Source organism: Equus asinus, chromosome 24, assembly GCF_041296235.1.
Source record: "Equus asinus isolate D_3611 breed Donkey chromosome 24, EquAss-T2T_v2, whole genome shotgun sequence".
Lineage (NCBI taxonomy): Eukaryota > Metazoa > Chordata > Mammalia > Perissodactyla > Equidae > Equus > Equus asinus.
In genome coordinates, this window is record NC_091813.1 from 65,336,018 (window position 1) to 65,363,435 (window position 27,418).

At 38.8% G+C, this 27,418-nt stretch overlaps 1 protein-coding gene and 1 long non-coding RNA gene across 24 annotated transcripts in view; both read left to right on the forward strand.

Annotated features, from left to right (window-relative positions):
- Positions 1-27,418, forward strand: part of EYA4 (EYA transcriptional coactivator and phosphatase 4) — a 294,223-nt gene that overhangs the window by 121,506 nt on the left and 145,299 nt on the right. The window lies entirely within an intron of this gene.
- Positions 12,558-15,196, forward strand: LOC139041772 (uncharacterized). Its single transcript, XR_011497638.1, has 3 exons — positions 12,558-12,628; positions 13,555-13,633; positions 14,344-15,196. It is a non-coding gene; the product is annotated as an uncharacterized lncRNA (long non-coding RNA).

A 27,418-nucleotide genomic window follows, 5' to 3' on the forward strand; every position in this document is an offset into this window, starting at 1 on the left:
CTACACTTTACAGTTGTTGTTAGTTAAATACCTTAAACTAGTATTGATTTTGAGATCTTTTTCAAGGAACCTTAAAATCAGCACTCAAAGATATTAAAAATAAATTGAAACCAGAGAAAACATCAAGGGGATCTCATGTGGTCATGGGACAGGGCAGGTAGTTGGAGATTCGCAGGAGATAAAAGCCAGGCTGGAAGTACTGGTTTCCTCAGTGATAAGGGCGTCCCAGGGGGTTTTCTGTTTTGCATCATCTCTTACAATATAAGACTCAAAATTCTTGACACAGTTCGGTAAGTGAACGTGTACAATAGACTAACGATTCTTTTCTTTTTGTATCAGAAAATTTCCAGGAACGATATTGAGTCATAGTCATTCTTTTATTGCAAAATCAGACTACAGAGACTGTGGCGTGTGTGTGGACTGGAAAGAGGGAAAACCAGATGCCCAGAGACCACTTAGGAGGCCGCTGTAGTTGTCCAGAGGGCAGGGTGGGTGGGGTGAGACGTGCGAAATGGAAAAAGTTCCTAGAGACTGCCCACCGGCTAATGTCACTTTCATGTGGGTCCAGCTGGTAGACTTTTCATACAGGTCGGGATCATTGATGTAACCAATGTAACCCTTTGGGATAAAGGGCTGGTAAGTCAGGGGTTCTGGGAGGGCAGTCTTAGAGCAGGGCTTAGAGCCACGCCAGGGAGGCAGAGGGCCTGACCTTAGCCAGCTCTGCACCTAGTAGTGGCAGGGTTATTGTACCTCTCTACGGCTAGTTTTGTCATCCTTAAAAGAGTGCTGTTAGGAGTAGCCAGTTTCATGGGGTTAGTTATGTCAGGGTTTAATGAGATGATACATGCAAGACACTTAGAACAGTTAAAAAATGTTATTATTATTATTATTTGGAAACATGGATTTTAATTCCTAGTCTACCGTTTACTAGCTTTATGACTGTGGGCAAATTAATTAAATTACCTTTGTTTAAGTAGCCTTATCTTTATTGTGGGAGTAGTGTTACCTATCTCATAGAATGGCTGGACGGATTTATTCAGGTAAATATAGGTAATCTTCTAAGACATAGAAAGTGCTCAATAAATGAGAGCGCTCGTTAGCAGTCTCTAAAGAGATGAAATACCTGATTTAAATAATCTGCTTACTTGTAGGGAGAAAATGAAATATGTAGCAATAAAATCTATCTTCCACATGTCATTTATTTAAAATGAGTTTATAATTTTCCTCAACTGATAAATATTTTGAAATGTAGTCACTAGTTAAATCCAGTTTAGTGTTTCGTATGGAGAGATAAATAGGTAAGAGGTAGCAGACAAGTCTGTATAGAGTTATCCCTCCAGATCCAATAGGGGTGAATTTGAAGATCTTAAAGATGAATTGTTTGGATAAATCCACAGGTTTTGAGAAGACACTAGGCCACTACACGTAAACGTTTGGCTTATAAAAATGGTACTGGGTGTTTATGCATAAGTCTCAGCTGATACCAACTTCAAAAACTTGGAGATATAATTCAGTTCAACAAATAGAAGCCTGCTTGAGTGCAAGGAAATTTCTCTACTCATTCTGTTTCTGAAGTATCTTTCATTTATCTTTCCAAATATTTAAAAAATACTTTTAAGAAGCAACCTCTCCTAATTCTTGGAATGGCGACAATCAGTTCTGGTGTCCTGTGATTTGATGATTAAGTCTGTGTTTATACCATCCAAACTTTTCAAAGTTTTAAAACGTTTTTGAGCTGATTTTTTTCCCTTGTCTATTTTCCCAATGTAAATAATATCCACCCGAAGAGTCTTATTATGTGCTAGCAAGTCCATTTCCAGTCTAGAGCCCATACCTTATGGAGTAACTACTACAAAATGTGTACGGACACTAAAGAGGAATGCCAAAAAATGGCAATGCAAGCCCTCAGGAAAGAGCTGAGATTCTAGCTGAGAATTTTAAATTGAATGATAATTTTTTGCCAATTCCCAGAAATTTTTATTTTCCTTCCCAAAGCCCCAGTACATAGTTGTAGGTCCTTCTGGTTCTTCTGTGTGGGACACTGCCACATGGCCTGAGGAAGGGTATGTTGGTCTGCGCCTACATCTGAACTGAACTGGCGAACCCAGGCTACTGAAGCAGAGCAGTGAACTTAACCACTATGCGATTAGGCTGGCTCCAAAAAAATTCTTTTAATAGTTTTGGAAAACTTAGCCTGTCCACTATGAAAGAACAAGTCACAAAACATCAGTTAATAGAAAAATCTCAGAAGCATCCAGTCTTGGTTGAGTTGTTCATTTAATTGTTTTTGTGAGAACTGTGTATGTTCATGACTGATTTCACATTGTATATGTAGTCATAATGTCTTCTTGTAAAACTATTCTGAGTTTATATTGATAGAATTAAATACTTGGTATTTCTCAAAATGCCTGTTGTTTTCCCACAAATTCTCTGTGTCTTATTTGCTTGAGACCTGCCATTGTAGTAACGTATATAGCTGCAAATATATCCACATGGTACAGACCACATATGGGCTGATAAGGATTCTTTGTGGAAGGGGATGGTAGCATGATGTCAAAGAACTCTGAAGGTGGTACATTTGGGTTCAACTTTAAAGGAGAAAAGACATGATTTGTCAGAGAAGGAGCCCAGAATGCAGTGGAATGAACAAGAGCTATCCAAGGAAGGTGGCTCAGCTTGGCCATTTAATGAAAACGGTACAGTGTGCAGGAGAGAAAAAGGGAAGAAAGAGGGGTCAGCCCAGTGACTTATTGGTTTGCATGCTCCACTGCAGTGGCCTGGGATTCCCGGGTTCAGATTCCAGATGTGGACATAGCACTACTCCTCCAGCCACGCTTTGGTGGCATCCCACATAACACAAAATAGAGGAAGATTGACACAGATGTTAGCTCAGCAACAATCTTCCTCGAGCAAAAAGAGCCAAATTGGCAACAGGTGTTAGCTCAGGGTTCATCTTCCTTACCAAAAAAAAAGGGAAGAAAGAGAGTGGAAAATTGCAAGTGATTCAGAAAAGACCTCTGTAAGAACTTTCTAATTCTGTCAGCTAACTAAAAATGAAACGAGCTGCCTAGAAAAGGTGTGAGTGTCGCACTGGTAGAGATACTCAAGTCAGGAGTGTCTCCTTGTTAGATGTTTGAGGAATCCACACATTGGATAGAGTGTAGCCCAGGTGCCTTCTAAGATACATTCTACCTCTGAGATGCTGTGATTCTTTGCTTTCTATTGCTGATTAGCCAATGAATATGGTATGTGAAAGATACGGCAATACAGTTGAATGCTCTGTAATTATCAATTACTCCCTCAGTTAACTACAATGAGTTTTCCTTTTTTCAGACACTACTGAAGCAATATGTTTCTTTATGGGAAGACGATGTCACATTTTCTAACTTGATTTTTTAAATCCCATTTAGAGAAATCTTCCCTCTGCTAGTAGAAATAACAAAAATCAAAATTACGGTCTTAGAGTGAGATTTTAATATATAAATATCTTTTTATTTTGCATCAGAATCCTTAAAACAAGCCAAATATAATAATTAAAACCTATCTGTTTAGCTGATAACTTTTGGAATGTCCTAGATTTTGTCATGCACTGTGGCGTTCAGAAAAGCCCAGATTTTTCCCAAGTAAATAAAGAAATGCCCCCTAAATGTTTTCACCCCTTAGAAGTCCGGTTTAGTGGGCTTCATTTTTTCTTGTGCTGATTTATCAGGATATGCATCTTGTGCCTAGCACAGAGAGAGCAGTGTCTTTCTAACAGTGAAGTGTGTGGTAACTGGAAGCATTGAAAACTGATTTATGTTCGTTAATGGCAAATTAAAAAAAAAAATACATTGACTTTTTAAGACTCTTTTTACTGGTTACTTCATATAAAAAAATCAAAATTCTGGTTTCCTTCCTAGGGCTGTTGGGTTATTTTGTATAATCGAACTCTGTTTTGCACCAGAAATGAAAAAATTAATGATTAATACATTCCTCCCCATTGTTATTTTGAAGTTGAAATTTTAGATTTTTACTTCTGAGACCCTTTGTATATTTATCCTATAAAATCAATAGGTTCTATGAATTAAAATTTTCACCAAATGGATACATTTTTATGGCCGACAAAATGATGGCCCTAAATTTCCAACAGACCTTACAAACTGAAAATATCAGAAATCTTGGAAAAATGTGATTTTGGAGAAGGATAATGCTTAGGTGTGATCAGTATCGTTTATTGCTGGCAGAATGGCAGAACTCCATCAATAATTCATTTTCTTAAGGCCCGACTGATACCCAGTGAATCCTTGTGTCATCAGCAGCATTATTTAAAAGATGGCACAGAAGGTAACATCTGGGAGCCAATTCATCATTTAATTAAATTATCCTGTAATGAAATCTTCTGTAATGAGATTAATTTTAATTATTAATCAGGAGTTGACATGGGCACAAGGCACCATGAATAATAAATGAAAGGCTTTGCTGTTCCATTTCTAAGAAAGGACCTACTTTACTGTGACAGTGCTTTTTATACAGCCATGCTGAGTCCTCGCAATGCCATCAGCCAAGAAGCTGGCTTGATTTTTATTTCAGAACCTACAGAGAGAATAATTGATCAATACTTTCAGATTTGAATTCCAAATCTATGCATTTTCAGTGTGCACACATTATTTTGTTGAAGTAATTTTCAGTTTTTAAAGTATTTTGAAGATGTCAAAGATAGAAAATACTTTAACAAAGTAATTTGAGTTAAAATCCTAATTTTAAGGTATGAAAATGTCACCCTTTTCTCCCAGATTTATTGAGATATAATCGACATATAACATTGTGTAAGTGTTTAGAATTTGCCTCCTCCAGCAAGGGGATTTAAGCATCAGAAAGAAAATTGAAAGAGATGACCATACAATGTTACTCTAACTCTTTGTGGTGCTTCTTAACCTCTAGGAAATAATAAATAGTTGCTTACTGATTGACTAAGACATAGTACTTCTGTGTGATAGTCTCTCGATATTTGCTTCATAGAAGAAATTGAACATTTTTCTAATTTACTCTTTAAGCATTTATTAAGAATACTGTGTGAAAACTGAGACTGCTGGCTCAGTATTTTAGCCATAGCAGTGTCTAACACCAGATAACCTCCGTGATTCTTTTTTCCCTTTATTTTCTACCAATTTTGATAGCAAGAACACCAGTCTTAATATATTAGAATAGTGATGAACGTATAGAAAAGGGAAAATAGATAACATGATAATTGTGGTGAGTAATATCACATTCTATAATTGAATTAGTTTGTACTTGTATTTTGAGTGTTATTACCATGTAATGACAAAAGTTTGGCAGATAATAAAACTATCTTGCTTTCTGAAAAAATTCCTTTATGATTAGCAATTTTACTGGTGGCTATGCATATCCACTAAAGAACTCTTTCTCTTTAATTGGTAAAATTCCACTGTTCTCAGCTATCTCTCAATCTTGACCACTTAGTGTAATTAAAAAGTCAGAGCAGAAGAAACGACAGTGCAATTTTACAACACAGTTTGTGGTTTAGCTCTGTAACAATGAGCCAGTCTTTGGGAAGGATATTTCCTACCCCGATTAATAGCTTTCAACTTATAATATGACACAAATTTGAATTAGCAGATGCATGTGCTAAAAGCAAAGCATCCTTTTTTCTTTCTGGTTTTACAAATCTAACTTGTCCATGATATGCCTGGAGGGCTCATAGGGAGAGAATTCATGTAACTATCGCCTAATGCTCCTTGGGTCTAAGAGAAGAGGTCCCCACATGAGTGTTTTGCAACCAGAGATTTAAAATAGTCCAGTCCAGAATGGAACATTTCTTTCAACATGATCTGGTTGCTTGCAGGTTAGTAGTGATAGTAAGACTTCCAGGGCAGGATTTTTTAGTTCTGGCCTGGTCTCTGCAACTTGTATCAGTAATTGTGATTAACAGGCTCTGTCTGAATGTGTTCTCCTGCTACCATGCGTCTGGTTGGCCTGTGCCCCGGGAGCTGAACATTTTAGCACGAGCTGGAAGTTGTATTGTGTTTCTGTAGTTTTCCTACGTGAGTGAGCATTTGCCAGTCTATCTATTTGATCACTCTTAGCAAGGAAAAAAAAAACCCTGGTGGCCTCCACCAAGTTCTTTATAAAATAACTAGCCCATTTTATTAAGGTTCATTTTATTAAGGATCTGTTCTGTATTCTGAAGGTCTTGATGAGTATTAGCATAAACATTAGAAATAGTGCCTATATAGAGAATATTTTATGTTACATTTATCTTTGGTTGAGAATTGGCTTTCATTGCTGAACTGTCAAAATCCAGCCAATAACTGAGCTACATACAGCTCTAGCCAATAAATGATACTCTAGCTAATTTTAGGAGTAAGAATGTTGTCAAAGCCCTAACTGACAGTTTTACATTGCTTTTGCTATGGCAAAGTGGGTTTGTTGTAAGAGAGAATTCTTTATTCTACAAAAGAAAGGAAAGTTATTTTTAGACGGGACCAACGACCTGGTAGAAACCTTTCTGCATTTCTGTTTTTTCAAGGCACTCTGTTGATCCAAATCACTAAAAAAAAAAGAACTAATTAAAAAAAAAAAAACTACAACACCGGTTCGACCAAGTGCCTTTGTATGCTTGGGGCTCTGCTTTTCCTTTTTAGCTAATTGTAGATGGACTCAATAATTAGTTCTGGAGACTTTGATTACTAGTGTATATATTTTTACAGACATTTCCATTCTGTCTCTAAATAGTTCTAAAGGTAAATAAAAATAATTAGTAACACCAGCCATCAGGTTGATTTATTCAACGGGATTTTGATTGAACATCTGCTGTGTGCCAGGCACTGTGCCTGGTAAAAAAAACAAAAACCAGATTCTGTTCTTGCCCTCATGTTGCTTACGGTCAGTTTGGTAAGAGAAGAATAAAGCAAATAATCATGCCAACAAATATAAAACCCAACTGTCTTAAATACTGCTAAGTTAGGTAAGTAGGTAAAAGGTTTCTCTGAGGAAGTGGTTGATTGAAGGCTAAAACTGATGAATAGGAGTTAAATTGGAAGAGGGGCTTGGGGAGAACATTCTAGATAGGGGAATAGCATGCACACTCTGTAGGAGGAGGGAGCTTGGTGCATTTAAGATGGAACCCAGAGAGCGAAGTAAGCTTTCAGTGCAGTAAAGCTGTCCAGGTGAGCAGGGCCGAATCGCAGGCACCTGTAGGCTAAGTTAAGGGTTTCTTTTTTTTGTCTTTAACCTAAGAGCAATGGGAAGCCCTTAAAATTTTAAAATGTGGGGGTGTGTGTGTGTGAGAGAGAGAGAGGTTGAGAAAAAACATTTGCTTTTAGAAAAGATAACATTGGCTTCACTGTAGAGCATGGGTTAGAAGCAGTAATAAAGGATACAAAGTAACGATTGTGATTTATTGTAGCATGAATGGAAGAAATGAAAATCCATGAATCCATCGTGACACTTGAGGGTAGGGTGAAACAGAGAAAAGCTCTTCTTTATAGAAAAATGTCAGCCATTATCAGTAGAAGGGGTGATAGAAAGTCACCATTTTGGCAATTCCCAATATAATTACCTACTGCGGGGTCGTTAAGAAGCTAAAACCATTACATGAATGCTTGTTGGGGACCAGTGTGTTCATGTGGTACCAAAATCTCACCCCAGAGGCTGAGTGCTAATTACAGAGGAGAAATGGAACTTTCCAGTGGGGGGCCACCACTTTAACCAAGGAGGTGAATTTAGCTTCACTAACGGTGGGACAGCCTGGCGTGACAGGCTTTGTGACGTGAAGCGATGTGAAGTTCCCAGCCTCACGTGGGAGGTATTGATGCAAAAGGAGAAATGGTTTAACCTAACTGTGATCGAGCTTCTAGCCCTAACTCTGAGTTTGTGGAGAATATAAGGAGTGGAGGATCAACCAAATGACACCATAAGGTGTGAAATTCTATAAGACTCCTGGCCTAGATGTTTCAGAAACGTGGTATCATGGGTTAAAATGGTGGGGAAGCTATTCAATATTAAAAGGGATTAAAGAGATAGAACAGCAAGACAACTTGTGAAAATCTTGATTGTATTTTGGTTTTAAAAAGCTATTAAGAAAAAGACTTCCTTGGGACATTTGGGGATATTGGAGGATTTTATGGTATTGTTAATTTTTGTAGGTGTGATAATGAACCTGTTCTTAGGAGATGACATGTTTAAAGCTGAAATGTCAACCTACTTCCAAATGATTTAACAGCAATTACAAATATAACAGAAATAAAGATAAGTGAATATGGAAAAATATTAAGAGCCGTAGAAGCTAGGAGGAGAATATCTAATATTGTTGCATTATCCTTTCAATTTTTTTGTCTGTATGAAAATTTTTACAATAAAAATTTGGAGGAAGAGATTAGATGGCAAGCTGGGTAATTACTTGACTCAGACTGTGCATCTGGTCATAGGGTTTCTGGTACTTGATGAACTGTAGCTGGTGGGCTAATCCTTTGCCCATTCAGCAAGTCAACTCAGTGTCAAGGACCCCAAATCTCCCAGTCTCCAGGTCTTGAACACCTGGAATACAATCATGTCAGCAGCGTAACTGTGTGTGGTGTGGTAGGAGTCTCAAGCCGGGTATCCCTCCACGGAGAGTCTGAGGCTTAGGGTGGATCCTCACCTGCAACAAATCGGCTTAACCAACACAGAAAGCACAGCTGTGGAAAACAGTTAGGAGGCTGCGTAATAGACCTGAGAACAGAGAATACGATAGCTGTGTGCCAGGATGGTGGTGATGAGAGAGGGAGGCATAAGATGTGAGAAATCAATAAATTTTAGGAGGTAAAGAATGACTCCACTTAGTATTCTACTGTTAGGGAGGAGGAAGACAGAGAGGCGTGTAGCGGCCGACTCCTAGGTCTCTGACTTACAGAGCTGGAAGCGTGTTGGTGTCAGACATGCAGGGTCCGAACTCTGAAAGTGGACAGGTTTGGGAAGAAAGATCCAAGGTTTGGCTTTAGATATCATGGGTCTGACGTATTTTCAGAAATTAAAGGGAAAATGTATCATTTGATTGTATGGGATAGTTAAATATAGTTTGGCTGGAAAAACAGACCTTTAGAGAGTACTATAGTGCATTTCTTTTGCACAAAATAGCACTAATTTGGTATATGCCCATAATTTCTCTCACTTAAAAGTTTCCAGATGGTTAAATAATAAATTCTTTTCATTGGTAAAATTTTTACAAGCACTTTTCTGTACTGTTTATTCTCTATTGAAGCTATGCTATGTAAAAATATTATATAAGCGAATATTTTTTTTAGAATTTCTCCAAATATAAAAATTAACATTAATTCTATGTAGGGATTAGAAAAAGCCAAATACTTACTTTAGAGCTTATTCAGTGGGCTGACTATCTAGTCATTAGCCAAAAAAAAATCTTCTAAAGTATTTCTACCACAAGTAACAGATATTCATTTTAGAGACATTCAAACAGTTCTAATGAGTTAAGGGGAAAACAGTGTCATCTATAATTTTACTAGCATATGATGTAGATAATCCCTGCTCATTTTAAACTCAAATTATATTTGAGTCTTCTGTAGTGAATGAATTTATTACTTGTACTGTCCATGTATATTTTACTGTATTTATTCAACAAGAGGTAACTAGATGGTTTCTTTCACTTCACCCAAATGTGTATTTATATTCCAGGATGGTTCTGTCAGGAAGTTCTCTACTTAATTTACCTTGACAGCAATTCATTAAAAGTAAACCTTTTATTTTTAACGTCAGATGTCATAACCATTTAGGCTCTATGAAAGCCATATCTATCATCAAATGATAGATAATTTAACATAAGACCGTGGCCCCTGAGGCAACACTTTGATTGTGTTGTACTTTTAGTCAGTGCCCCATTTGTCCCTTAAAATAATTTCTTAGGAAACATTATAGCACTTGTACTTGGCAGTGTTTGACTTACCTTTGGCAGGATGGATATCAAAGAGGAAACAGTTCTCTTCTTGCGAAAACCAAGAACAAGTGTACGCATGCACACAGACACAATAAAATTTAGAAGATGAGCACCAATTCCTTATTTTTTTCTCATCTCAGAAATAGGCAGGTGTAATATGTACTAAAAATACAAATCCTTAAGAATCGTGTGTATCCTGTGAAGAAGATGGTGTCTTCTGGGCATCACTTGTCTCTTATGAATCGATTGTCATAGTCATTTTTGTCACTGTCAGAAGACCTTATTAGGGGCTGAAATCAATGCTGGGAATGCAGGTTATGGTAAGGAAGGGATATCAAGAGGATATTGTGCTGGGCATCAGGGGAGCTGGATTCTGTGCAGACTGGACCACAGACTTGTATGTCTTTGCACAAGTCATTGCAGATGAAATCATCATTGGGGGAGAGTTTGGATAGTCTGTTTAGCTGGTGGCCAAGAAAAGAGACTGTTCTTTGGACCCCAGCTGAAGCAGCACAAGGTAGTGAAGTCCGTCAGGATGGACCCAGTTCAATTTTGTTAGGTCTCTAAAGCAGACAAGTTCAGATATTCAGTCCAAGAGCTGGTGGAATGAGTGGAGCTGTAGCTTCAGAGTGTCTGAGCAGTTGCTGTGGACACTAGTGTGTTTGCTGCCTGCCCCTGGAGACCAGCAGGGGTGTGATGGTGGCAGTTGGGTCAGGCTGGCTTTCATGGCCAGAGGTGGTACAACAGCCATCAATGGGAGAAGATCGGATTTGTTTGTTTCCAGAATTGGGGAAATATGATTATGTGTGTCTGCAAAGCAGAGATCATCCATGGAAAGGAAATGGAAATATGAAAGAGAAATGCAGAGGAAAAAGTCATTCTTGCTTATTGGTAAGATTATCCTCTAAAAGGATGATCACGGATTCTTGGCTATCTAATGAAACATGACACCCGGAAGGGGCCTATGGCCCCTAGTTATGGCAGAATGTTCAGGAGACATTTGGTTTTTGAAGTGGTAAAAAGAGAAGAGCTTGTATTTAGAGAGAGCCCACTGAGAGATCAAGCTTTGCTAGGTTGATTAAAAATAAATTATGATGTAGGTAGTAGGTAGTAGGTGTTCATAGGTGGCTAAGGTGGAGAAGACCTGCGAGGTCACTGACTTAGGGCAGTGGAGGACTGTGCTTCCAGAGGGCAGAAGGGCTAGTAACGTGATGCTGAATCATCAGCGATGATGGCCAATGATGGATTACAGAGGTGTGTAAAATAGTTGCTGAAACCAGCAAGCAAGTTTGGAAGATTGATCTTGGGATTGGTGGATAGAGGTTATATAAGGTGGTGGCAGAGACTTAAAAGAGAAAGGAGTATTAAGTCACAATATCAGAATTTGACATAGCTACTAAAGAGGTTACAAAAATTGTCACTGATGTTAAGAGTGTACATAAGCTTACTGTGTTCAAGCGTGGACAGAAGTTCCTTCCACACCCTTTCTGTTTACCGGAGGGATTGTGGTTATGCACACAGACAAACAGAAGTTAAAAGCAAAGCAGCAGTTGTATGATCTCATGTCTTTTTTTGCCACATTAGTCTTGGACGGGTCCTCTGGATACAGGAATGGTTCTTCTTCTGCCTCTACCCTTTGAGCATAGACATCTTTTGCTTAGGACTGGTGCCATTTGAAAGAGCGTGGGCGTATTTGACCGAAATTGTTTTCAAGGTCACCCTAATTCCTGTCTTCCCATTTCCACAGCGTGGATCCTTCAGGTAGCCTGGGCCTCTGTTCTCTGTGCTTATCCAGTGCTTCATTTCTCAAGTCTTCCTTGGAAGATTGGAAGACCTTCTCTTAAAATGCATGTTCAGGGTCCTCTGTGCAGCATTCATGTCCAAGGTCTACACACCAGCATGCATAAATGTAGGAGGAGTTAGACTTTATCATAATTTCTTAAGTTTTGGGCTCCGTGATAAGTAACTTTTGTTTAAAATCCAGTCCATGAGCAAAATATGTTGGCTGTATCTTCAAAATACATCCCTACTTTAGCCAGTCCTCACGCCCCCCCCCACCCCCCCCCCCCCCCGCCATTTTCACTCTGATTAGTGGCCCAGGCTTGGAGTAATCTTCCTGTGTGTTCCCCACACCCCTTCACGTGCCTTTCTTCACACAGCAGCCAGAGTGAGTCTTTTGAAAACTGGCATCAGTGATGCGGCTCTGCTCTGACCCTCCAGTGGCTTCTCATCTGACTGACAGTAAGAGCCCAAGTCTTCTTCCGTCTACAGGGCTCGATGTCATCAGTGTCACCACTCCCTCTGACCTCAGCGTGGAGTCCCTTTCCTCTCTCACTCTTCTGCAGCCTCCTTGCTGTTTTCAGACACTCAAAGCACTCTCCTGCCTTGGGACCTGTGCACATCCACCCCCTGGAATGTCCATCTCCCAGATTCACTTAGGCTTCCTTCTCTCAGGTCGGTGGGGTCTCTGTACAAATCTCACCTTAGCAGTGGGGCTTCCTCCCCCACCCCAGTCTCTCTAATCTCCTTTCCTGCACATTTTCTCATAGCACTTATCACCATCTGGCATGCCAAGTATTTTACTTGTTCACTTATTTATTGTCTGTTTGACTCCCTAGGATGTAAGCACCAAAAAAGCTGCAATTTTTTCTCTTTTGTTCATGTTTTATCCCTGAGTGCCTGCAAATTGCCTGGGACATGGTAGGTATCCATTCAAATGTTAGTTGAATGAATAAGTGATTGGATGGACACATGGATGAATTTAACCTATATAGTAATTTAAATTATAAAGTGAGTGCTAAAGCCAGGATTCATATGCAGACCACATATTGGTCAAAGCTGCTGTTCTTTCTACTTTGCCGTGTGAACTAGTCTGGATCCTTTCTTGAGAGATGTTGATGAAACATTAGCAATAGAGCCCTATGTGGAGTTCACTGTAACATTAAAACTTACATTCCAACTGAATTTAGCTTTATGGATTTCCAAATAAAAATAGTCTAATAAGTTCTAGTTTAGAGGTGTAACACTGAACAGGATTTAGAAAATTCTTTTCTATCATTGAAACAAAGGACTTTTGCAATAGTTGAATAAAAAAACATTGACTCACAAATGACTAGCTAAGGGAGAGCAGGATTTCTAGATAAGCAGACAAAAAATTTCCACTGTTTCTCACCAACTATGTAGCTAATGGGGATGGTGGCTTTGAGCCAGCTACCACTTAAGGGGAAAGAAATCTTAGCATTCAACAAGTGAAATAGTGTGGAATAGATAGCATCTATTGAAATTTGATTTTCAGCAGTCTCCCCAAGTGACTGAATACATTTTTTCAACCTGTTTGCTTTTGTAACATGCCTTCTCATAGTCAAATTCAGGATTAATTATATGACAATATGTGGTCTAGTGCTATTGAGTTTTCTCAAAAATATCTTGAAGGGTCATTTGAAACATGCTGGGACCCTAAATGGGTTGACTGATGTAGGAGCAGTAACCTGGAATGGTCAGGGTCTAGGGGACACTTACTGACTATAGGGCTGAGCCCTAATCCAGATCATAACATCGCAGAAAGTGAGTTGAAATTGAGACCAGTCTAGACTGGTACCAACACCTCTGGGTTTTTTCTGTGGCAGGTGGAGTCAGGTGGGTGGTACCATGGAGCCATTTTGGATCTGGGCTGATATAAATCCAAGGATGAATTCTAGCCAGTAGGTAAGTAGAGGACACAGGCAGATCTAGTCCCGAGAAGGGTTTCACAAAGTCTGGACATATTTTCAGGGTCCAGCCAAGTGGGCTGAATTTCAGGACTATTGTATGGGCCCACCCATACAATAGGGTAAAGGGAGACAGACACAGGTCAGCAGGCGAATCAAGAGGCAGAGTTAGAGTAAGCATCGAACTCAGGTCTTCATCACTCAGGATGACCTGATAACAAGGTATGTTGCTGCTGTCCAGTTTAAGGCACCTACTGTGATGCGTGTGGTTTCTAATATTCTCTGAACTGAAGTGAACCTAGCTTAAAGCATAGGTTGAATTTATCTTGCATACTGTGATTCTTTAGCATATTTATATCTGAGTCTGGCCAAGGTAAACAGGTATTGACAAGAGAACTTAGGATTTCTGAAATCTTTATTCAGTGTGCCTGAACCATCAAATAGACTTGATACAAACTAACAGAGCTGATTTATTTTGATGCTAATGTTTCTTTAATACGGTACAGACTTGATTCCTAGTTGTGCCCTCCACTCGTAGTTCTGTGTTCTGTACACTATGATCTCTATTGGGCTCATTGGTCTTTATGATGTTGATAGAATGAATTTGTGGTTAATTTGTTTTATAAGTTACAGAGAAGTAAATATTTGCCATAAATACGAAAATTTACAGATCAGTGGCTATTTTGAGTTATTTGATTTGTTTTATAGGCTTCTGCTCAGGAGGTGGAGAGTGAATTGACCTTCCTTGAAATGTTTTATGGACTGTTCTGGAATATGTGCAGATATCCTGGGAAATGAAGGGGTGGGCTTTTTTAAGAAGAGCTTGACCTTAGACCGCCCTAACAAAAGCTCAGTTGTGCAGAAATCCATCAGAACAAAACTGTGCACGTTAGCAGATATAGTTCCTGCCTGTGACTGCTCACTGAGTCCACCGGGACGGGTTTATGGCCTTTTACTTTAGAGGTATGATTGGTTTTCATTTTCTACTTACTTGTACACTCTGTCCCTACTCTGCCGTCCTTGAGTATCAGCCCTGTCTCTTCCTCTGTTTTGGCTTTCTTAGCACAGACCTTGATCGTGACTCGGACTGGGTTTCAGCTGGTGTCCTAGTCAGTATTGGTCTCGTTCCATAGCATCTAGCCCCACCCCAGCCCAGCAATCCCTCCCCCCCATCCCCCCAGCAACCTCCCCTGCGCGCGCGCCCACACACACATACACACACACGCTGTTGTACTGTACTCTGATGCCCTCACTTTAACAAAGACTAATCAAAACAGATAACACCATTTACCATTAAGTGCTTACACATTTATTTTCTTATTTGAGGTGATGCTTGCTATTTCAAAACAGAAAAGGAACAATGTGGTACGAGTTAAAGGAGAATTTTATTTTTTATAAATATTTATACATATTCACATATAAGTAAGAAAGGGTCCAATGTTATGTTATTTATAAATATTTTCTTGTTATAGGATGGGAAGTCAAATATTATGGACTCTTACATGCACAAACTTTTATTTGCTCATTAGGAAAATATTGTTGCCAAAGTCTTGCAATTTGATAGCCATTAATTATTAATAAACTTTATGTATTATTAAAGAAATCATTACTTTGGCCTTGTTTGTCATACTCTGATATAAAAGTGACCTCTTGTTCGTGGGATGAGAAGAGAGAAGAGGAGCTTCTTCGTTCAGTGTGGGTACACATGAAGGTGGCAAAGCAGAGCACTCTGGGAGAAGAGACAAGCTTGTGTTGAACCCTTGCCAAATGTTAGGCACAATTATGCACCAAGGGCATTGGCCTGGAAGTCAGGAGACCCAGGCCCTTGATTATGTGATGTTCTGACCTCTCTTGGGTCTTCGGTTTCCACATATGAAAAATAGTGGAGCAGATTTAGGATCCTGTGATATCAAGTATATGTTACAAGGGATGTCCATGCCCCCTTCCCTTTTTAAAAGATTTCTTGTGCTTTTTGCTTTTTGAATAATACAATCTTACAAATTTAAGAGTCCACGACTGCATTTCAGTTGGTTGAGAATTTTGCTTTTACTTATCACTATAGGAACTTATTTAATTATTTCAATCTTATTGGATTTGTCAACATTTCAGGTCAGTTTTATAATGTTTGTTGTGGTTCTATTTATACCTTGACCTGATCAATTTTAGGTAATAAACCAATTAGGGAAGAAAACTACCTTTAGGCAAAATTAGTGCTTTTAAGTGAGATGACATTTGAAATGATCATTTTGATATAAAAATTATACATTTTTAAGTATTTTGCATTTGTAGGTTATGTAAATGAAACCTGTTTCCATATAATATTGCATACAAATATGTATGTATACAGAACTCAAACATGGATCTTGAGAAATATTTCTTTTGTCATATCAGAGTGGCATCTCTTCCTTTACTCATCCCATTCTCGGTTGTATAACAACATGAAGGATATAAAATGGTTACGCGTTGAGGCAATATTACTCCATATACCAATGTCCTCGGGACTGAGAAACTTATGGACCTACCTCCTAAAAGGGCCATTGTTGTCTTAGATTTTTTCCTCCTCTCCACTTAGTCTGGTTAATAGATAGCTTCCAGCTTGGAAAGAAGCAGTCTCATTTCCAAAAAGAAACTGGATGTTCCTTCAAGTTTCCTTAATTAGGCAAGATTGCTAGCTCTTGACATGCTGTTTTCATAACTGTGTGTGGATGTGGAGCTATGAACTTTTTAAAAATTAATCAATGGAATTAAACAGCTTAAAAGAAAAAAACATGTAAAGTTATTCTGTGGAAGAAAGAACACCGTTCAGCACCCTCTTTACCTGTAGCTTGCTGAGTGGATGCTGCAGCTGGTCTGTGGAGGAGAATCAGCCGAGGTGATGAGATGTGGGCTCGCCACCTCTGTCTCATGGAGAGTCCTATTTCATGGCATGGATCCTTTGTCCAATCTCTCTTAAAAGTGCACTTTCCCATAATCTTATGAACATAGATCCTAAATATGACATGTATGATATCATCTCTGCAGAGACACACACACATACAATTGAAGATTTACTAAAGTGTTTTTAATTGCAAAGGTAAATCCAAAATCTGCGTATTCAACTTTTAACTTCCAATGACATGTTATCAACTTTGTCGCCTATCAATCTCTTTCTCGTTTTCTTTTAAATCAACCAGAGAACAGCATATTTAAAGGGACTACTGGCCAGGCATTTCTATTTCATCATATGTTTTAGTAATAAGTGACAGTGCAGACATTTTAAAATCATATTTTACTTGTATCTTAAAAATTGAAATTGAGAGTAATATTAACTAAATTGTGAATTTGTTAATTAAGTTAACTGTAAGAAAAATGATTCTGTGGAAAGGGCGAAAGTAATAAAAATAGTCTATCTATTGGATTCTCGCTCAGCTTTCAAGGCTTTCTGAGGCATATTTTACTATTTACTTCCACCATGATGTGTAAGAGAAGATAAGGAAGGATGTCTTTCGAGAAAGAGACTGTTTCTAACTCAGTTTCTCGAACAGTGGTTACCTGCAATGGAAGCCTGGATGGCATACCGGCCCGCAATCAAGCAACGTGAAGATACAGCCCACATAGGTGACAGACACGCCACCTGTTCCCTCCTTCCCCAGTCAAGCCCTTTCCAGCCACCTGTGTGGGGACTGTGTCAGGCTCAATGAGTAGGAGAGGAGACGGCTCTGGGGAAACGATCACTTGATATGAGTGCAGAGACTGGTTTCTCCGTTGGTCTTTTTGAGCTTTCCAGGTTATGTCTCCAATGTGCTCCAGAAGTACAAAAGGTTATTTTTTTTAGTGATAGGTTTAAATAATTTTAATTTTGGGTAAAATTCTCTATAGGTATTAAGTTTTTTCCCTAAGCGATAGTTTATATAATCTTTCTGGACATGTACTTAGAATGTACAGTTTCATGGGCTTGAAAAGAGTACAACTAAATAGTAGGAATTAGCATTAAAGTACTCAGAGGAAGGTGGACTCAGATCCATAAACTGTGCCGTACATGTTCTGTGATTTTTAAGAGCCTTTCAACATCAATCAACTGTGACTTTTAATATCAATCAAGAATGTTTTTTCCTCAGGATCTCAAATTTATTATATTAAGAATCTTGTGGTTAGAAATCTTGGGGACTCAAAATTACAGTCTAATGATATTCCAGAAGTACTCTCTTTTCTGTATATTTGTGCAGTTCCTTAATTATTACCCTTTTTACAAAATAATAGCTAATCTTTATGGAGTGCTTGCTGTGTCACTAGAGACTAAATGCTTCTTATGGTTTATTGTTCCATTCTCTCTTCTATCAGCTTTATCTGGCAGGCAGGCCCATCAGGACAGGACAATAGTTTGCCTGAGGTCGCACAGCTTGAGAGTGGCCTGGTGGGGATGTTCATCCCGTGAGGCTGGCTTCAGGCTCTGAGTCTAACCCCTACACTGTCCTGTGCCCAGGACATGAACTCTGCACACGATGCACAAAGGCTGCAATTTCTTGGTGCTGCAATTATCTAGCTTATGCAAATGGAAGTCTCGTTTTAGTGGTGCGATGTGACCAAATTACATTTAAAAAGTCTTTGGTCCTATGGTATTGTGAAGATGAGGCTCCAGTCCCTCCTCTAAGGAGCTCACGGATACTGGAGAGAGAGACAGGTAACAAACAATCGCAGCGATTTATAAAGGGTCGAAGAAGAAGGTGGCAGCTGAAGGCTAGATGCTTGAGATTAAGTGGGAGCAAAATACTCCATTCTTTTGTGTGACCTTCTCCTGGCCACTTGGTCCAGCATGTCATGATATCCTTTTCATATCTCAGTTCACATAAATTTCTGATCGTGGTGTTTGTTCCGAACTATGCATTTCTCTACAGTTTCATCGTAGTTGGGTTTTTGTTTTGTTTTATTTTTGGTGAGGAAGATTGTCGCTGAGCTAACATCTGTGCCAGTCTTCCTCTATTTTGTATATGAGATGTCGCTACAGCATGGTTTGATGAGTGGTGTGTAGGTCCTCGCCTGGGATCCGAACCCACGAACCTCAGGCCACTGAAGTAGAGTGCATGAACTTAACCACTATGCCACCTGGCCAACCCCTGTAGTTGGTTTTTATGTGCTTTTTGGTGTGTTTTAAGGAGTATTTAAAATGTGTATTTTACTTTATAAGGTTCTTGAGGAAAGATAGTGATTATTCTATTTTTTATTTTTTTCCCTCAAAATATAATTGGATTCAATTCCTTCCTATTCTAACTTCTGATTGTGAAATGTGTAAATTATACTCTTAAAATGGAGAATTACAATGGTAGTGTGTGACGTGAATGGTACTTATGCACGCCTCCCCATATCCTCTCTATCATTTTATAGCTATCATATCTCATAGTAAATACTGAAAAGGGCAAGGTGGTTGCCCAGATTTAGCACAGTGTTTAGAAATAATAATTACTAACCTTTATCATGAATTACTCTATGCCAAGCGTTGCTGTCAGTATTTTTCAGAGATTATTTTATTTAATCTCCATAACTCTACACACAGGTAACTATTGTCATGCCCATTTTAGAGATGGTGAAACTGAGGCACAGAGTGGTTAAATGACTTTTCCAGGGTCCCATGCCTAGCTAGTGGCGGAATAAAAGCATGAACTGAAGACGGCTGAGTCTAGAGCCTGGATGCTTCACTTCACTGGGCTTCTTGGCCTTGAGAGAAATCTATAATTTATGAACTGGTCATAACTTTGTGTTCATTCAATAAATATTCAGTACTTCCTACTCCAAATTAGAGAGTTCTTTTTCTCTTTGATGATGGTGTTGTTTAAATGTTAACAAGAGCGGCAGATGATAGAGGTCAGAGAGCAGCTCAGTCAGGTGCGCCCCCTTCAAGTCTGGGCTCTGCTCTAACCGTTGTTACAGCCCTCAGCTCCAGCCCTCAGCTTCCTCATTTGGCAGGTGGTATACGAAGTATCTTTGACCTTTAACAGCCAATGATACAAAGTGGTTCTAGTATCATTCTTGCTTAAGGGTGACAGAAGGTGAAACCTTCAGACTCTCATAATGGCGCTCTTCTCCTCTCTTCCATGTTTTCACGTGGGGCATTCCCTTTGTGGTCTCATCCAGTCTCTGAGTTTTAAACACCATTTTCGGAATGAAGATTCACGCATTGTTTTCTCTATCCTGGACCTTTCCCCTGATCTGCAGACATCTAGTTCATTAGCAATTCTGTTGTCTTGGTCCTTAAACTATAACCAGAATTTGATCAATTTTCAATACCTTTATTTCTACCACACCTGGCCCAGGGGCTTCATCACCATCTGGATGATTGCAGTAGCCTCCAAACTTGTCTTTCTCTGGAATGTTCTCTGCACAGCCCAAAGTGCACCTTTTAAACTTAAGTCAGATCATGTCACTCCTCTACTCAGACCTTCCACTGGCTGCCAATCTCACTCCAAGTCAAAGCCACAGTCCTACAGTGGCCTGCTAGGCTCTACATCTCTGACACTGTCACTTGTTTCTCTCCTCCTCTGTAGTCTACTCTAGCCAAATTAGCAGTTGTGGTCTTTGAATATGCCAGAACTACCTCTGCCTCAGGGCCTTTGCGCTTGACTCCCTGCCTAAAATACTCATCAGTCAAATGTCTCTGTGACTTACTTCCTCATCCCCTTCAGGTCTCTCCTAAAATATCTTTTGGATGAGGCTTTTCCTGACCACCTATTTTATAAGTGCTCCCATCCCCATTCTTTATTTGCTTTATTTTACTGATGGTAATGAACATCATCTAGCATGGTAAATTTCACTTTTTTGTTTGGTTATTTTTTTGTATCTCCATCACTAGCATGTTGTCTTTATGGAAATACAGAGTTTGTATGTTTTTACTTCAACATTATATGCTCACTGCCTAGAAAGTCACTTGATACGTATTAGGCATTGGGGAAACATTTATTGGATTAATATATGAAATGAGTGAATGAATGTGTGATGAGTGACTGGGTTCAAGTTTTGTTAGGAACTTGAATCTTTATTTGGAAATAATTACAAGTTAGTACTGGTCTCTTATTCAGTATCTAGGGCCCATGAGCATGTTCTGAAAAGAGATGCCTTGAGGCCCAGGCAGGCAGTGTAAACATATGAAATGCTGTGGGTATAGAGCAAGTTAGAGGTGTGGGGGCTGTGGCAAACCAGATGGTCAGGCCCCTCTCTGGGGACTACTCGTCACTGCTGTCATGGGAAAATGTTATATCACCATTTGACTTAGAAAAAGCAGCTGGAAATCCAGTTTGGGGTTTGTTTTGGTGAGGAAGATTGGCCCTGAGCTAACGTCTGTTGCCAATCTTCTTCTTTTTGCTTAAGGAAGATTGTTGCTGAGCCAACATCTGTGCCAATATTCCTCTATTTTATGTGGGATGCCCCCACAGCATGGCTTGATGAGTGGTGCTGGGTCTGCACCGAGGCTCCAAACCTGCAAACCCTGCTGAAGATGAACACATGAATTTAACTACTATGCCACCAGGTCAGCCCCTGGAAATCCAGATTTTTATGTGAGCTCTAGCAATTTATAAATGTTGACTTCAAATTCCAAATTGCATGTGGATCAAACAAAACGTATCTTTTAGCCAGATTAAACTTATGGGCTGCCAATTTGGGAGCTCTGGTAAAAAGAAGCATAAACTTCAAAGATCTACCTATTTTAGTAAACCTTATCTGTATAAAATATCATCAGAAAAATTTGTAAAGTAACATGGAAAATATGTAAGACATTAAATGCCAATCAAATCAAGAGTATTTGATGAAAAATAATTCCTAGAATGTTTTGAAATGTTTCTGATTCCCTTTACCATTTCTGTTGATTTCTATTCAGGGTGACAGGGGCCTGGCCTATGATGTGGACAGTATAATTGAACAGAGAAACGAGCAAACAAAATTCATTGAAGTCCCATTATATGCCACACGCTGTTCTAGGTTCTGGGGTTACAGGAGTGAAGACACAAAAGGACATCTTCCTATGAAACTTCCACTCCCTTCTTGGGGGAGAGGGTGGCAGTCAGTCATCAGAATTTTCCATAGACCTGAGTGCTATAAAGACATAAAACAAACTGTTCTGAGAGAGAGTACTGCGGTTTTGGTGGTGGCTAATTTGCCAGTCAATGAAGGTGGCATTCAAATGGTGACATTTGAGCAGGCACCAAACTGACAGGAAAAGCCACCGTTTGGAGATCTGGGGCAGAGCTCTGAGACAATGGGGATGTTACCAGAAGACACCAGAAAGCAGGAAGGAGATGACCATGTTTGGGGAACAGCAAACAGGACAGAGAGGCTGGAGTGCTAGGGGGAGAGCTGAGCGAGGTGTGAGGCTGGGAAAGCAGGCAGGGCCCATGTGAGGACGGAATTATGAAGAAGACCTTAGGGCCCAGGGTGTGGAGTTTGGACTTGGTATGAAGTACAATAAATGGAAATGCATTGGATAGTTTTAAGCATAATCTCGTTTATGTTTGAAGCAGGAGCCTTCATAATGTTTTGGTTTAGGCTCATAAAAATATTTTACATAGCACGCACACACACTTTAAGTTTTATGAAAATATACTTAACTTTATTATGCACAAGATGCTCTGATATTTTATTTTCTATTCCATTCCATAAAAAAATTCAGGTTTTGATTTTATGACCCAGTAAAGAGCTAGAACCTACAGTCACAGAACAGTGTGTTTGAAGCGCTCTCACTGGTTCCTAGATGAATTGTGGTGGGTCAACATAGAAGCAGGCAGAACACAAAGAAGGCTTCTGCAGCCGCAGAGGAGGTAAATCGTGCTGCTGTCTTGGACTAGGATTGTCATTGTGCAGACAGGCAGAAGTGTACGGAGAAAGACTGATGGAGAAGGAGAGGCGGACGGAGATTTAAAAAAAATCAAAGTCGTTGACATACAAGTTACCTACCATGAGATGCATGCATTTTAAGTATAATGTTTTATGTGTTTTGACAAATGTATACACCCCTGTAACTGCCAACATAATCAAGATATAGAACACTTCTATCACCCTAAGAAGTCCCTCATTCCTCTTTGCAATCAGTAAATCCCCTGTCCTTATGCCCAGGCAGCCATAGATCTTTTTGCAACTGTAGATTAGCTGTGCCTTTTCTAGAATTTCCTCTAAATATGTTCATACAGTGTGGTATTTTTTTATCTGGCTTCTTTCTTTTAGCATGATGCTTTGGAGCATCACCGAATTCTTGTGGGCATCAGTAGTTTGTTCTTTTTATTGCTGCATAATACCCAAGTGTATGGCTCTACCACAATTTGTTTATCCATTCAGCAGTTGGTGAACATTTGGGTTGTTCTCAGGTTTTTTTGGTTATTAGGGATAAACAATGGACATTCATACACAAGTCGTGAGAATTTATGGTTTTATTTTTCTTGGGTAAACAGGAATAGAATTGCTGGATCGTATGGTAAATATCTGTTTAAATTTATAAGACTCTGCCAAACTATTTTCCAAAATGGTTTACCATTTTACATTCCCGCCAACAATGTCTAACAGTTCCAGATGTTCCACATTCTCACCGACACTTGGTACTGTCTTTCAAATTTTAACTTTTCTAGTGGGTGTGTAATGGTATCTCCTTGTGCTTTTCATTCGCAATTCCCTGTTAATAGTGAGTGAGGTTGAGCATCATTCCATGAGATATTAACCATTATGTATGTTTTGTATGTGTATGAGGTGTCCGGATAGCTCTTTTGCCCATTGATTATTGGATTTCTTATCTTCTTACTTTTGGTAGTAAGAGTTCTTTACTCTGCATGCAAGCCCTTCAGCAGATGTGTGTATTGGTAATATTTTCTCCCAGATTGTGACTAACTGTGTCATTTAGAGAGTGGATGCTTCTAAAATTTTATTTTCACCAAAGTTGGAAGATTTTTGGCCATTTCTTTGCAAACAGTTTTCTGCGTCCCCCTCTGCCTCAATTATGTGTAATGTTTGATTGCTTAATATTCTCCCACAAGTCCCTATGGCTCTATTACTTTTCTAATCTCTTTCTTTTTTCTTTCTCTGCTTCAGTTTGCTCTGTCCTCACGTTCACTGATCTTTTTTTTTCAGTGTCAAATCCGCCTATTTTTATTTCAAGTAGTCTATATTTTTAGCTTAAGAAGTTCCATTACATTCTTTTTTTACACATTTCATTTCTTTTTATATAATATTCATATTTTCATTTAAATCCTCAAACTTATGTCTAATAATGGTTTTAAAATGGATTTCTCCAAATTATATTATCTCTGTTACCTTTGTGTATCTTTCTAATGACTGATTTTTCTCCTGGTTATATTTTCTTTGCGTGGCTAGTAACATTTCATGGGATGCAGAGCATGAATGAACACTATGTTGTTGAGTGTCTGCGTTTTATTGTCTCCTCTTAGGGAGTGTTAGGCCTTGTTTTAGAAAGCCATTGAGAGCTTCTGAATGAGCTTGAATTTTAGAGGCTTGTTTTTAAGTGTCGTGAGGGGAGTCCAGGGTAGCCCTTAATGTAGCGTTAGTCTTGCCTTATCATTAAGGTGTGAATTTCCAGGGTCTCAACACAATGTCCTAGCTGTTCACTAAGGTCTTTCCACTCCAGCCAGATGGAACACCAATGTCTTCTTAGCTCTCTGTAAACTCTGCACATTTTTAAGGTTAGAGCTCATCATTTGGCCATTGTTTTGACCTGTCGTGGAGTTTCAACCTATATTCGTACACTTTAGTTTTAGCAACTACGTAAAGGGACCCCAAGCAGATTTCTGGACTCTGTCTGCATAGCTCTGTTATCGTCAGCACACACTACCCATGTATTCCAGCCTCCTTAACCTTCCAGAACTCTGATATCTGACCTCTTCTCTAAGGGTATCCCCTCCCTGCATCACAGTCCAGAAAGTGACTTTAGACGAAGCTGTATGACGGTCCTGTTCACCTTCTTTCTTGGGTTGCTCTGCTGACTTTGTCTGATATCTAAAAGCAACCATTTCGTATATTTTGTCTGGATTTCTAGTTGTCTTATTATGAGGGTCAAACATGTACAAATGGAGAGAAGGGACCCTGATGATCTCTTCTGCCCGCTGTCCGTCTGTAATAGTTGACAGCAGACAGAGTGCCAAACCTGCTGGCCTCTCCCCTCTTCCCTGTCCTCTTGCCCATCTAAGATGATTTTTAAACAAATCTTGAGGAAGAATTTAAAGCAAGGAATAGCAGACTTCATGCTATGTTAAAGACAAAAATAACAGAAGAGAACATAGTATTTTTTGAATCCCTGCTTTATTTATTTAGTACTCATTCTGGAATTCTAGTCTAAGTTTTTTTCTCTCAGAAAACTTACAGCTTAATTTAGTTTTTTTGAAGGCTGCAAGATATTTTTTTAATTAATAAAGTTCACTTTTTAGAGTAGTTTATTTTTAGAGCATGTTCACAGCAAAATTGAGTGGACTATACAGAGAGCGCTCAGATTCTCCCTCTCCCCCTCCTTGTCCACCCCACAGTGGTACGTTTGATAAAACCTGATGGACCTGCACTGATGCATCATTATCACCCAGAACCAATTTTTAAATATACGTTTGATTTGTGTTTATATTTTTGTTGCTGAAAAACGTTACAATTAGGCCAATAGTATCAATAGTTTGTGTATCTTAAGCATTGTCTTGTGCACAGAATGTGATCTAATTTGGCTAAAACTGATAAAACACAATAATCTCGCAATTCAATGGCTGCCATGGGAGTGACCCACAATGTCTTGTTCTAAGGGAAGTTTTTATGGAGATTTTTTATTATGATAAATAGTCTGGATTTTAAAAAGCTAAGCAATGAAACAATATGGAAATGTTTTAAAATAATATAATACTTCATATCAAGTGAAAAAAACTATGCAATATGTCCATTATATTATTATATTATAATTTGTAGTATTTATTCCACATCTTTTACGTAAATGGTTAAAAATGTCATATACATACATATAAAAGTGGCATGACATAGATGATGTGGATATCTTAAAAGGAATCTAGAAAAAATAAATGTAAATTGTTTTTCTGACGAATTAGTGGGAATATTTTTTCTTTTTAAATTTCCTTTAATGCTGTTTCATCAATAAATACAAATTAAAATAAATGGAAAAGAAAATAATTGGAGACCCATAATTAATGAACATAACCAGTTGACTTAATTTACAAAATATGATGATCATCAGGCCAGAATTGCAGCTGCACTGAAAGGAGAAAGACAGAAAAAAAACATAGAGTTGAAGCCAAGTTTACTTCAAGGAAGACTGTTATGAGACAGAATGAAAGTTGGGAAATCAATTAGGCATAACTAAGGCAACAGATTGAATACCACTAATGAAGCTCCATGTCTCTTGGCTCAAAATATCACAGTTGGCAGTTGTGAAAAGTTGATAATCTCATTGTCCCAACACTAAAGATATTTTGGACATGTATGCACAAGTTCAAATGAAAATGAGTTTGTAGCTTGTTAGCAGTGAAAGCAAGCATGTGTTATAATCAAAATCCCACTGTGGGTAGTAATTTCTTTACTTTGGAATAAATTTCACCTGTTTTAAAAAATCTTGACTGTGCATTTTGCTGAGAATGTTTATCTCTTTAACAATGGGAAGACTTTTCTAAATAATGTATCATAATTAATTATTATTGAGTCATTCTTCCATTTCAAGTTCACTTAAAGTTTCTCAATTATCTGTTAGTCGATAGTCCATTTCTAATGTCTCACCAATGAACAGCACTGGGGTGTGTGTGTGTGCGCACGTGTGTTATGAAATGACAGCTCTTTAGTTCTCTTAGGTAATTAACATGGAGATGAGTGGTTATCCATGCTCCCTTCCAAACCTTGCTCCTAGGTCAAAATGAAAGAAGTCTCAACCACATTCTGCCTTCTATATAAAAGTGTGTTAACCGTTTGTTAGCAAGCAGCACAAAAACAATGCCCCTAGCTTTTGGTCTGTAGGTTCCAGGAACTTCTAGCTCTGTGTCCTTTTAGCTGTTGTGACCACCACCCTGCATGAGAGCTTCAGTTGATGCAAATGTCAAAATTCCAAAGGCAGGATTCTCTCACCTTATGGCCAACATCGGGCAATCAGAATCTTCTGTGGTTCATGACTCAGCTTAGGATGGCTTAAAGAGTTAGTCAAAGATATCTAAAAGCAGAGGCTTCAGGCTTCTCTGATTTTTATGCTTGATTGATGCAGTGGTGGGAAGTATTGCTAAAATATTTTAGTGATCCACTTATCTTAAATGCTTGTAATTTCATCTGTGAGCTCGTTTCTAACATTCACAGTGCCTGGTAAGGAGGGCACTGTGTTTACCAATGCAAACCCATTTCTGATAGTCACTGTTCTCATTTTTAGAATATTAGTTGTTGATGGAAATACAGACACCAGAAGACTGTCATTAGCCACCCCAGGGAATGTGGGTTTTCTGATGAGACTGCCGCCCCTCTGTTGTTGCTCTTTTTTTAACAGAATGCTTACAATGCCTAAATTATAGCTTAATTTCAGTAATCCGTACATAATAATACAGTGTATATGGTACAGTATTTTAAGGAGAGTTGCAGACTTTGTAACAGCATTTGTGTTTGTGATATTAAAGGCATGGTTAGATATGCTTTATAAATCCTTGGTTACAGCTTCTGTGATAAAATATCACCTGAATCCTCGAATGAACCTTGTGTAACTATGAATTCCAGAGGGTGAGGTTGTCATCTTTAGCTCTCAGAAGTGAACACACACCCAGTAATAGTACTAGTTACTATTATTGTTTTGAGTAATGGT